This window comes from Palaemon carinicauda, chromosome 36, assembly GCF_036898095.1.
Source record: "Palaemon carinicauda isolate YSFRI2023 chromosome 36, ASM3689809v2, whole genome shotgun sequence".
Classification (NCBI taxonomy): Eukaryota; Metazoa; Arthropoda; class Malacostraca; order Decapoda; family Palaemonidae; genus Palaemon; species Palaemon carinicauda.
This window is the reverse complement of record NC_090760.1, coordinates 31,269,492-31,281,991: the sequence shown is the minus strand read 5'-3', so window position 1 is coordinate 31,281,991 and position 12,500 is coordinate 31,269,492.

Below are 12,500 nucleotides of genomic sequence, written 5' to 3'. Positions count from 1 at the left end.
TATTTTTACAACAGCAATTACAGAATTTTTTTTTTTTTATTTTTCTTTTGTTGTCAGATGTTTTCAAGGTCTCGACAATATTACGATTATCCTCACATATAGTTAAGAGAGTATTATTTATATGATTTTGCTCCCTATCACGTAATCCTTGACAAAAAGAACTCTTGATCAGTTTCTTAGTAAAATACGTATCGAACACCAACAATAACAGATGAATGAGCTACTGATGATGATGATCCACAACTATCTACATATGCAATGTAAACAAAGATATTGAATATATTGGTAAATGTAATAATTAAGTTTATTTTGAACTACTGCAATATAATTTTTGTAACTTAATTTGTTATTTAACCTGAAAAATCTTTCTATTCTATACTATCTTAGAGCAAACTACATTCACATATAAAGAGCCGGGATGTACTGTAAACATGCTAAATTGTGAACATCTACATTTACATGTATGGATGCACATTTATTCGCAAAATAAATAACTTTTTTGGTAATACATTAAAATTTATAATGTAATTGTTTGTAAGCTTAAATGCATTCATATTGACGTCTCTCTACCTCTTGCTCTTGCTGCTAAGCTGGAAATTCAACTTGAGTAACATTGGACATTTCGTGTTAACAGAATACATCTCAATAAATTTGAATTCGTGTAACTTCAAAATCGGGTTAACAGAACTCTTGTTAACAGAGAGTTAACTGTATATATATATATATATATATATATATATATATATATATATATATATATACATATATATATATGTATATATATATATATACATATATATATATATATATATATATATATATATATATATATATATATGTGTGTGTGTGTGTATATATATATATATATATATATATATATATATATATATATATATATATATATATATATATATATATATATACTGTATATATACACACACACACATATATATATATATATATATATATATATATATATATATATATATATATGTATATATATATATATATGTATATATATATATATATATATATATATATATATATATATATATATATATATATACATATATATATATATATATATATATATATGTGTGTGTGTGTGTGTGTGTATATATATATATATATATATATATATATATATATATATACATATATATATATATATATATATATATCTATATATATATATATATATATATATATATATATATATATATATATATGTAAGCTTTGGAGAGAGACTGAAATGTAAACATAAACACATAGTCAAATATAATGTAAGTATAGGCGCATGTCTAAAAGGCTTTTTGATGTTTCTTTTATTTAATCAAATAATCTAATGGTAATTTTACTATATGTTTACATTTATTTTTTTTAATCTTTTTTTTTCTTTTCGTAGTAATGTCATGTTATAACTCAATTAAAGAGTTGGCTTTCGTGTAAAAGTGACCTGACCTTCAATCAGCAAAAGGTGAAACTTTTTCAGTACTACTGCGATTTTCAGTAATTGGATCTGTGTATCTGTCTATCCGTTCTCTATGTTTTTTTATACACCCAGCAATTAATTTGAAAAATAAAAGTTGAAGTTTTTTTTTCCAAATAATTCCTTTTAATTTCTTTTTCAATATTAAAAGTAATATTTTACCAATTCTATACATTTTATATGACTTAAAATTCATAGCATTGGTAAAATATTACTTTTGATATTGAAGAAATACTGTAGGCATATTTTTATTATTATTACTTGCTAAGCTATAGCCATAGTTGGAAAAGCAGGATGCTATAAGCCCAGGGGCTCCAAAAGGGAAAATAGCTCAGCAAAGAAAGGAAACAATGAAAAATGAAATGTTTTAAGAACAGTAACAGTATTAAAGAAATTTATTCCTACATACACTATAAAAACTTTAACAAAACATGAGAAAGAAAAATAAGATAGTATAGTATGCCCGATAGTACCCTCAAGCAAGAGAACTCTAACCCAAAATAGTGGAAGACCATGGTACAGAGCCTATGTCACTAACCAAAACTAGAGAACAATAGTTTGATTTTGGAGTGTCCTTCTAGAAGTGCTGGTTACCATAGCTGGAGAGTCTCTTCTACCCTTACCAAGAGGAAAGTGGCCACTGAGCAATTACAATAGTTAACAATATGTTATCCACTGAATTTATATATTATGATAGTTTTTGATTTTTTATTTCAAGTGTTGAATATGAGGATACTTTAACTTATTTTATCAATAGTTTAAAAAAGAAATATCACAAATTTTGGTCACATGGTTAATATGAATTGTATTTTTTTCTCACTACTGTGCTATTTTTTTTTTTGGGGGGGGGTCCTTTAACAGTTTCTATTTTACTAGTTTATCTTGTTTTGTGTCTTCCTCAATTTTATTTTTAGTTTTGATATCTACCATGTTATGTTTATTCTTATTCAGGGTTTATAATTTCCATGTATGCCTAGTTTTGTTTCTTTCTCTTTCTGGTTCCAAGTTTCCATTGTTCTTTATTTTGTTTCTTCTGTTTTAACCCTTCTAGTTTTCATATCTAACTTGATTCGTAACTTCCTCTTTTGGGTTTCTGGTTTGCATTTTCTACCTTGTTTCATTTCTTTCTCTTTATGCTTTCTAGTTTCATTGTCTATCTTATTTTATTTCTTTCTCTTTATGTTTTCTAGTTTCATTGGCTATCTTATTTTATTCCTTTCTCTTTATGTTTTCTAGTTCATTGCCCATCTTATTTTATTTCTTTCTCTTTATGTTTTCTAGTTCCATTGGCTATCTTATTTTATTTCTTTGTCTTTATGTTTTCTAGTTCCATTGGCTATCTTATTTTATTTCTTTCTCTTTATGTTTTCTAGTTTCAATGTCCATCTTATTTTATTTCTTTCTCTTTATGTTTTCTAGTTTCATTGTCCATCTTATTTTATTCCTTTCTCTTTATGTTTTCTAGTTTCATTGTCTATCTTATTTTATTTCTTTGTCTTTATGTTTTCTAGTTCCATTGGCTATCTTATTTTATTTCTTTGTCTTTATGTTTTCTAGTTCCATTGGCTATCTTATTTTATTTCTTTGTCTTTATGTTTTCTAGTTCCATTGGCTATCTTATTTTATTTCTTTCTCTTTATGTTTTCTAGTTTCAATGTCCATCTTATTTTATTTCTTTCTCTTTATGTTTTCTAGTTTCATTGTCCATCTTATTTTATTTCTTTCTCTTTATGTTTTCTAGTTTCATTGTCTATCTTATTTTATTTCTTTGTCTTTATGTTTTCTAGTTCCATTGGCTATCTTATTTTATTTCTTTGTCTTTATGTTTTCTAGTTCCATTGGCTATCTTATTTTATTTCTTTGTCTTTATGTTTTCTAGTTCCATTGGCTATCTTATTTTATTTCTTTCTCTTTATGTTTTCTAGTTTCAATGTCCATCTTATTTTATTTCTTTCTCTTTATGTTTTCTAGTTTCATTGTCCATCTTATTTTATTCCTTTCTCTTTATGTTTTCTAGTTTCATTGTCTATCTTATTTTATTTCTTTGTCTTTATGTTTTCTAGTTCCATTGGCTATCTTATTTTATTTCTTTGTCTTTATGTTTTCTAGTTCCATTGGCTATCTTATTTTATTTCTTTCTCTTTATGTTTTCTAGTTTCAATGTCCATCTTATTTTATTTCTTTCTCTTTATGTTTTCTAGTTTCATTGTCCATCTTATTTTATTTCTTTCTCTTTATGTTTTCTAGTTTCAATGTCTACCTTGTTTTATTTCTTTCGTATTATAATTTTTCAGTTTCCATGAATACTTATTTTATTTCTTTCTCTTTATTTTCCTAGTTTAAATATCTACATCGTTTTATTTCTTTTTCTTCATGTTTTCTAGTTTCAATGTCTACCTTGTTTTATTTCATTCTCTTTATATTTTCTAGTTTCAATGTCCACCTTGTTTTATTTCTTTCTCTTTATGTTTTAGTTTCCATGTCTCCCTATTTTTATATCTTTGTTTTTGTGTTTTTTTTTTAGTTTTCATGTCTACTTTGTTTTATTTCTTTCGCATTATGTTTTCGAGTTTCCATGTGTACCTTTTTTTTATTTTTCTTTCTTTTTATGGTTTTTAGTTTCCTTGTCTACGTTGCTTTATCTTTTACTCCTTATGTTTTCTACTTTCCATGTTTACCTTGTTTTATTTCTTTCTATTTATGTTTTCTAGCTTTGCATGTCTACTTTGTTTTATTTTTTCTCTTTATGTGTTTTGTTTCAATGTCTACCTTGTTTTATTTTTTTTCTTCATGTTTTCTAGTTTCATTGTCTTCCTTGTTTCTTTTTTTTCTCTTTATTTTTTTCAGTGTCCATGTCTACCTTGTTTTATTTTTTCCCTTTATGTTTTCCAGTTTCCATGTCTACCTTGTTTTAGTATTTTCTCTTTGTGTTTCCTAGTTTCCATGTCTACTTTGTTTTATTTCTTTCTCTTTATGGTTTTCAGTTTCCATGGTTCCTTTCAGTTTTACTTTTTCCTTATGGTTTTCAGTTTCCATGGTTCCTTTCAGTTTTACTTTTTCCTTATGTTTTACAGTTTCCATATATACATGTTTTACTTCTTTCATATTACGTTTTCGATTTTCCATATTTACATAGTTTTATTTTGTTCCACTTATGGTTTCTAGTTTCTATGTCAAAATTGTTTTATTCTATCTCTTTATGTTTTTTTTTTTTTTTTTTTTTTTTTGGGGGGGGGGGTGTTGCAATGTTTACCGTGTTTTATTTCTTCTCCGTTAATGCCTTGCAGAATTCTGACTAAAATCATCGTTTTTGTTGTAAGATATTTCAAAAGCTTAACTCCTTATTACTTGAGAAAGGAGCCTTTGTATTCTAGTTTAAAAATAAAGAAATTAGCTTTTTTTCTCATTTAGTGTTTCTGATTAATGAAAACCTTTACGTTGTTAAGAGAAGAATTTCTATTTTTTACGCTTTCATATATTGTATAGCTGATATTTGCTATCATTTTATATATATATATATATATATATATATATATATATATATATATATATATATATATATATATATATATATATATATATATATATATATATAGGTATTACTGCAGTATTGAGGTGAGAGACTTACATTCAAGTAAATGTGAGTCATATAATAATAATAATAATAATAATAATAATAATAATAATAATAATAATAATAATAATAATAATAATAATAATAATAATATATTATTATCATTATTATTATTATTATTGTTATTATTATTAGTAATAGTAGTAGTTGTAGTAGTAGTAGTAGTAGTAGTAGTAGTAGTAGTAGTAGTACGAAAGCCCTGCAACAGCAACACAAAGATATTCGTGACTGAATTTGAATACGAAAAATAAAGAAGAAATAAAACAGTAATATATGTCTTTTCAAAGAAACAATTATAGATAGCCCTGGGTATATATAAGCAACAACAATATAGAATGACTGAATCTAAAAGATTATCACCATTTCTTTCGCCACATGCCATCCAATTAGTTGGATTTGGTATTGATCAAAAGATTCGTGTGTACCTAAGTCGAATGAATGAGAGATTTTTGTGATTTAATTTCATATGTTTTTGAAAGGAATAACATCTCATGGGGAAAAATATCGTGCTTTAAACACATTATTTTTCAAAGATTTTCATTGCTTAATCCTGTGACGATATAGTTATAAGCAGGAAACTATAAATCTTTTCCTCGTGATATCATGAAAGCCTCTGGCGCCGTTGGTCTCTCTCATTATTGGATAAGAAATAATGTCACTTATTTCGTACAGCTGCGTATCAGCTGTCATTATTTGGTATTATGTATTGATAAAAAAATGAACTGTATCTTCTTTCACTCCTTATAATTTTGTGTAACGTCATACCCAAAGAATGATTAGTATTATTTTCGTATGTACCCTGATATACTGTAACGAGATTTCATGTTTGATTATGTTTAGCCTTCTGTGTTATGTCACATTAAGTAAAGCAAAATGTGAGAAAAGAAAATTTGTCATTTTTGCACATAGCACTGGAGAGATGACATATATATATATATACTATTAACATACGTCAATCAATTAATAGTATTTGATATGAATTAAACACTACTGTATATCCCCAGCACACAAATCTCTCTCTCTCTCTCTCTCTCTCTCTCTCTCTCCTCTCTCTCTCTCTCTCTCTCTCTCTCTCTCTCTTCTTCTTCTTCTCCAGGCAACCTTACTTTATCTCCAGAAATAAGACAAAAAGCTTCGCCTATGTCATCCTTGTTCTAATGACTGCTTTGACTGTTGATATAATTTTTCGAATTTATAACTATCGTGCGATTTTCCCCTCTAAATGGAACTTGGCAATGTTGATAAGGTCTTGCGTCAGCACATGCTGGTGTCCCTAGAACATTGATCGATGAAGGGAAACAATAAAATAGTTTAGAGTTGATATGGTATAAATAACTATTACTTCCTATGAAGTGTATGTAAGTATATGGATATCAAGCTTGAAAAAAAAAAAAAAAAAAAATATATACAACATTAAGCAGGACTAATTATTTGTTAAAGGCGTTTGTAATTTGTTTAGTAAACAGTTTTGTTGTCATTTAAACCCACAACAGTTATGTAAAAATAATTTATTGTATATTTCATTTCTAGTCAAATTAATACATTGTAAACAATTAGGACTCACAAACAGATAGTAATCTCTTTTGAGTCTCTCTCCCTTAAACCAGGTCCCCAAAATCCATTCTATCTCACCCTATTCTCTCGCTGTCTTTGTTTCCTTATGTAAAGATATCCACGTTTTTCTACTAGCAGGCAAATGAGTCTAGAGTCCTTTCTTAGTTGCCTTTAGTAGTGTTCACTATGAAACTCTATCTCCATAACTTTCCCAGACTAAATACCAGATTTCAACATTCAAATCTATCAACATTTTTCCTCCTACTCTTTTAAGATCCGTCTTCTTTCTTCTCATTTTTTTTTTCTAAAAAGTCCGTCCTTTCTTTAGGAGCATATTTATTACCACTTAAGAAGAAAAACAGCTTTCGTTTTTCAACTGTTAGATTTAGTGTGGACAATTATATTTGATCGATTGTGATTTTACCTCGTTTACACACACAAACTCAAACGCACAGACACTTATATATCTATATATATATATATATATATATATATATATATATATATATATATATATATATATATATATATATATATATATATATATATATATATATATATATATATATATATATAAATATATATATATATATATATATATATATAACATATATATATATATATATATATATATATATACATATATACATATATATATATATATATATATATATATATATATATATATATATATATTATATATATATATTATATACATATTATATATATATATATATATGTATATATATATATATATATATATATATATATATATATATATATATATACATATATATTTATATATATATATTATATATATACATCTCTCTCTCTCTCTCTCTCTCTCTCTCTCTCTCTCTCTCTCTCTCTCTATATATATATATATATATATATATATATATATATATATATATATATATATATATATATATATATAAATATATATATATATATATATATATATATATATATATATATATATATATATATATATATATATATATATATATATATATATACATATAAAGAGAGAGAGAGAGAGAGAGAGAGAGAGAGAGAGAGAGAGAGAGAGAGAGAGAGAGAGATGTTTGCAAACCACACCAGATATATTCTAATCACACAAATTCTTCTCTTGAGTAATGATTCCCTTCACACACAATAAACACCTTCCATTGACATCCATCTTCCCAGAAGAAAGTTTTGAGGAAAAGTTATGAAGAACAGTTCATTGAGGCATAAATTTCTCTGCTCGTTCTCGGCGGTGGCATTTTATAGTCCTCCGGCGAAATATATCAAACGACGATGTATTTGCTGAGAGGATTTCTCCATTCCATCACCAAAATATGATTTTGTAAAAAAAAAAAAAAGGGAGTTCTCATACTTTCTCTTTAACTTTGGAGAGGGTGTTATTACGCGCATATTTCTTTGTTGAAAATGGCTAAGTGTATTCATTTCATTTGTAACTTTAAAATCAGTTTTATTTAAAGAAATTATAGTGTATTCTTGTTATTATTGACAGCCTCCGATATACCTGCTATGCATCGTTTCATGCCTTTTTACTAAGTCAGTAGGTATTCGTAGGTGGAAAAGTGTGTGGGCTTGACGGAACATCAGCGAAAAAGTACAATTTTATGTAAAATAGAAAAATACTGATTGGAATGTGGAGAGAATTTCCCCCGAATAAAGCTAGATGGCGTGACAAGTCTTGCAGGAAAGAGTATGAATAACGAGATTAGCCTCTTCCAGCAAAGCAGAATCCTCAAGCTGCGGAAAAAGGAGGAGACGCTTTAGTCTTCCCTTCTCCTTCATCTCTTCCCTTCCCCTTCTATTGAGTTTCACTGCGCCCCTGTTCTTATTTCCTCTCTCGCAGGACGGCACCGCGAGCATCAGCTTTGCTGCGTGTCGGGTTAAGGTGTGGGTTAGGGCTTACAAATTCCTCGGGAGAGACCCTTGGGAAATCAGACCCTATCATAAACTCTCAACACGATTTTCTTAACCCTCTTAACAACTGGATCTTCCGAAATTCACCAAGCGTATTTTGACGAGGCTCTCCTCACCCCCCCCCCCCCACTTGCCTACTCACCCACATGTATGCGGTGAAGTAATCGGTGTTAAGGACCCTTTTCAGAATCTGGGCCATCTGTCCTTAAGTAAATATAATGTGAATTTTTCATAATTATATATACATACATACATACATACATACATACATACATATATATATATATATATATATATATATATATATATATATATATATATATATATATATATATATATATATATATATATATATATATATATATATATATATATATATATATATATATATATATATATATATATATATATATATATATATATATATGTAGGTATACACACACACATATATATATATATATATATATATATATATATATATATATATATATATATATATATATATATATATATATATATATATATATATATATATATATATATATATATATATATGTAGGTATACACACACAGATATATATATATATATATATATATATATATATATATATATTATATATATATATATATATATATATCTGTATATCTTCATCATCATCTTCATCACCAGCCGTTACTAATCCACTGTAGAACAAAGTCTTTAGTCATCTCCTTTTACCTTCGAGAACTTTCTTAGTTCGTCATTCCATCGTCATCTCTTTCTTCTCCTGCTTTCCTTGCAATCTCTAGAGACCCATTCTGTTATCCTTAATGTCCATGGATTAGCTATCATTCTCATTATATATCATGTCCATGTCCATTCCTTTTTTTTTTACATGTTATAATACCGCTTAATTTAGTTTGCTCTAAATTAAGACATAATTAAGGCTCCAAATTTCTGATGTATAAGTTAAAATTGGTAGGACCATCTAATTAAAAACCTTTCTTTTAAGAGAAAGAGGCATTTTACTTTTCATAAATTAATTTTTCTTCACCAAATTCTGTTGTGCAGATGCACCTATTAGGTATTAACTGAAAAGCAGAGTGAATACAACTAACTTTTTAGGAGGAACATGAATATATATACAACCTGTTCCAGACAAGAATGATACAAAAATTTAAACACAATGACAAAAACGTATACAGGCATAAACAGGGTATCCGTGTGTGGGGAGAGAGATAACAGCAATATATGAAAAACAGAAATACTGTTACTGTTGTACGAGAGTGTATGATACATGTGTGGTACATGGCTTCCCCTAAAAAAAAGATATACATGTGAAATAGGGTGCCCTGTTCTTGAGAGGTGTACTGTAGGCAAGTCATTTGGCAGGAGATATGTAGGCATTAGGTGATCAATGGAGACATAGTCCTCTTTGCCATGCATATTAAGAAAGAACGCTTTAGGCCGACGACAGATCACAAGGAAAGGGCACGTGTAAGTGGGTGTTAACAGGACTAATGTCGCACAGGAAAACATGCGTTGCCTACTGCAGATCTGTCGGTATGTGTTGCTTAGCTTGGATATTTCAAGTCTGACGGCATGGAGAAAATTTCCCCCGACGTGGCGTAGGTACTGGAGATTGCCGGAGGAGGTTGCAGACATAAAAAAATTTGCCAGGGACGACCAATAGATCACCATACACCATTTCAGTTGCCAAAACATTCAGGGCATCTTTAGGAGTTATCCTTAGTCCGAGGAGGACCCAAAGAAGACGGGTAAACTAGTTGGAGTCCTTGCAGCAGGACATCAAGGCTGCTTTGAGGGCACGTTAAAAACATTCAATCTTACCGTCAGCTGCAGGGTTGTATGTGGTTATCTGATGAAGGGTGACACCCAGGAGACTTGCTAATGAGGTCCAAAATTGAGAGTTGTAAGTAGTAACCCTATCGGAAGTGATATTCTCAGGGATACCAGATTTTGCTATCCATCCTGAGAGTAAGGCAGATCTATATGAGGCAGATGCTGCAGTTTCCATGGGAATGGCTTCAGGCTAACTAGTGGAGTGGTTGATAGTGTTAAACAGGTAAGTATGTCCTTGTGATGTGGGTAGGAGACCTACAACATCAATGTGAATGTGGGAAAATCGCAAGTGATTTTGAGGAAAGGTACCCACTCATGAATTTGTGTTGAGGAACTTTTGAGGTTTGTCATGAAGTACAGGCACGGACCCAGTCCATAGCATCCTTAGTAATGCCATGCCAAATGAACTTTGTCTTCAGTAGCTGTGCCATAGAACAACACAAGGGAAGTGAAAGGCCATGGATGAACTCACAAACCTGTTGGCGCATGAGAGAAGGTATCTACGGTCAAGGTCCACCAGTATTGACGTCACAGAGGAGGGTTGAGCTGGAGTCATAGAGAGGCATGTCCTCCCAACGGAGGGATGTGCAGGGTGTCTTACTCGGGATCCTTTCATTGGGCTTCTGCAAAGGTATTATAATCCAATCCCAGCTACATTGGTTGCTAATATGTTTCTTAACAGGGCACTGGCAACGGGATTCGTTTTCTCAGGGACATGCTCAAGGGTACAATTGTACTCAGCCACGGTGGAGAGATGTCGGCGTCTGCAGACATACCACGCATCAAACTGTCGAGTGAAGGTATGAGCCAGAGGGATGTGATTTGTGTGAATGACGAAGGGTGTACCTTCTAAGGAGTGGTGAAAGTGAAAGACAGCCAACTGCACTGCCAGCAATTCGTGGTTGAAATTAGAGATTCTGAATTCTGCTTTGGACAGTTTTCTACTGAAGAAAGCCATTGAGGTAGGCGAGCCATAGACCATCTGCTCGAGGACTGCCCCAATAACAACATTTCGGGCATCTGTGGAGAGAAGCAGAGGTACAGGTGGCACAGGAAAAGTGAGAGCAGCAAGGGATGATATGGCATTCTTTGTGTTGTAGAATGCCGTTTCTTGTAGGGGACCCCACTTCAGGTCTTTTGGCTTACACTTGAGGGAGGCGTAGAGGAAGGCAAGTGTGGCAGCAATGGCTAGCAGAAAATGGATACATTAGCTGATCATGCCTAAGAATTCTTACAGGACTTAGACGATCGGGGGCGTGGGGAAGTTCTAACCGGCTGCTACTTTCTCAGAGAGGGGAAGGACTCCTTCAGGAGTCATGCAGTGTCCTAAGAATGATACTTCATTATTGCCGAAGGTAAACTTCTTGTACCGGATCAGAAGGCTGTTCTGTTGTAAGCTGTCAAGCACGATGCGTAGATGACAGATGTGTTACTTTTGGGAGGAAGAGAACACATGTAGGCCTTCGACATAACCTACACAGATAGGGAGGTCCACTGAGATGCCGTCTATGATACGTTGAAATGGTGCCCCATCATAACGAAGGCCAAAACAAGAGTAATTGATGGTCTATGTACCGAAAGGGGTGGTGATGAGGATCTTGGGAATGTCTTCTGGTTTCATGAGCAGCTGATTATACCCCTTCAGGAGGTCAAGCATTAAGAATACCTTCACTTTGTACAAGTAGAAGTTCAAGTCGGCGATGTTTGTGAGGGAATAGTGACCCGTTTCGGCACCTGTAATCCCCACAGGGCCTAGAGAGCCATCTTTCTTCAGGACATTGTGAAAGGTTAACAACCCGGAGCTTGAGGCCTTATGGCAAAGACCCATTTCTACCATTTCAGCAAATTTTTGTTTAGTGGCTGCCAAATGATACGGTGCCAGACATCAGAATCTGGCGAACACTGTTGGCCGGGTCATCTTGATATGGTGATGAACACCATGTTTCGCAGGAACCATGGTGGTTTGACAAAGTTATGAATGGAAAACTTCCGGGTATGACGTGAGGTGGTGTGCTTAGGCATCTGTGGGTGTGCTGATG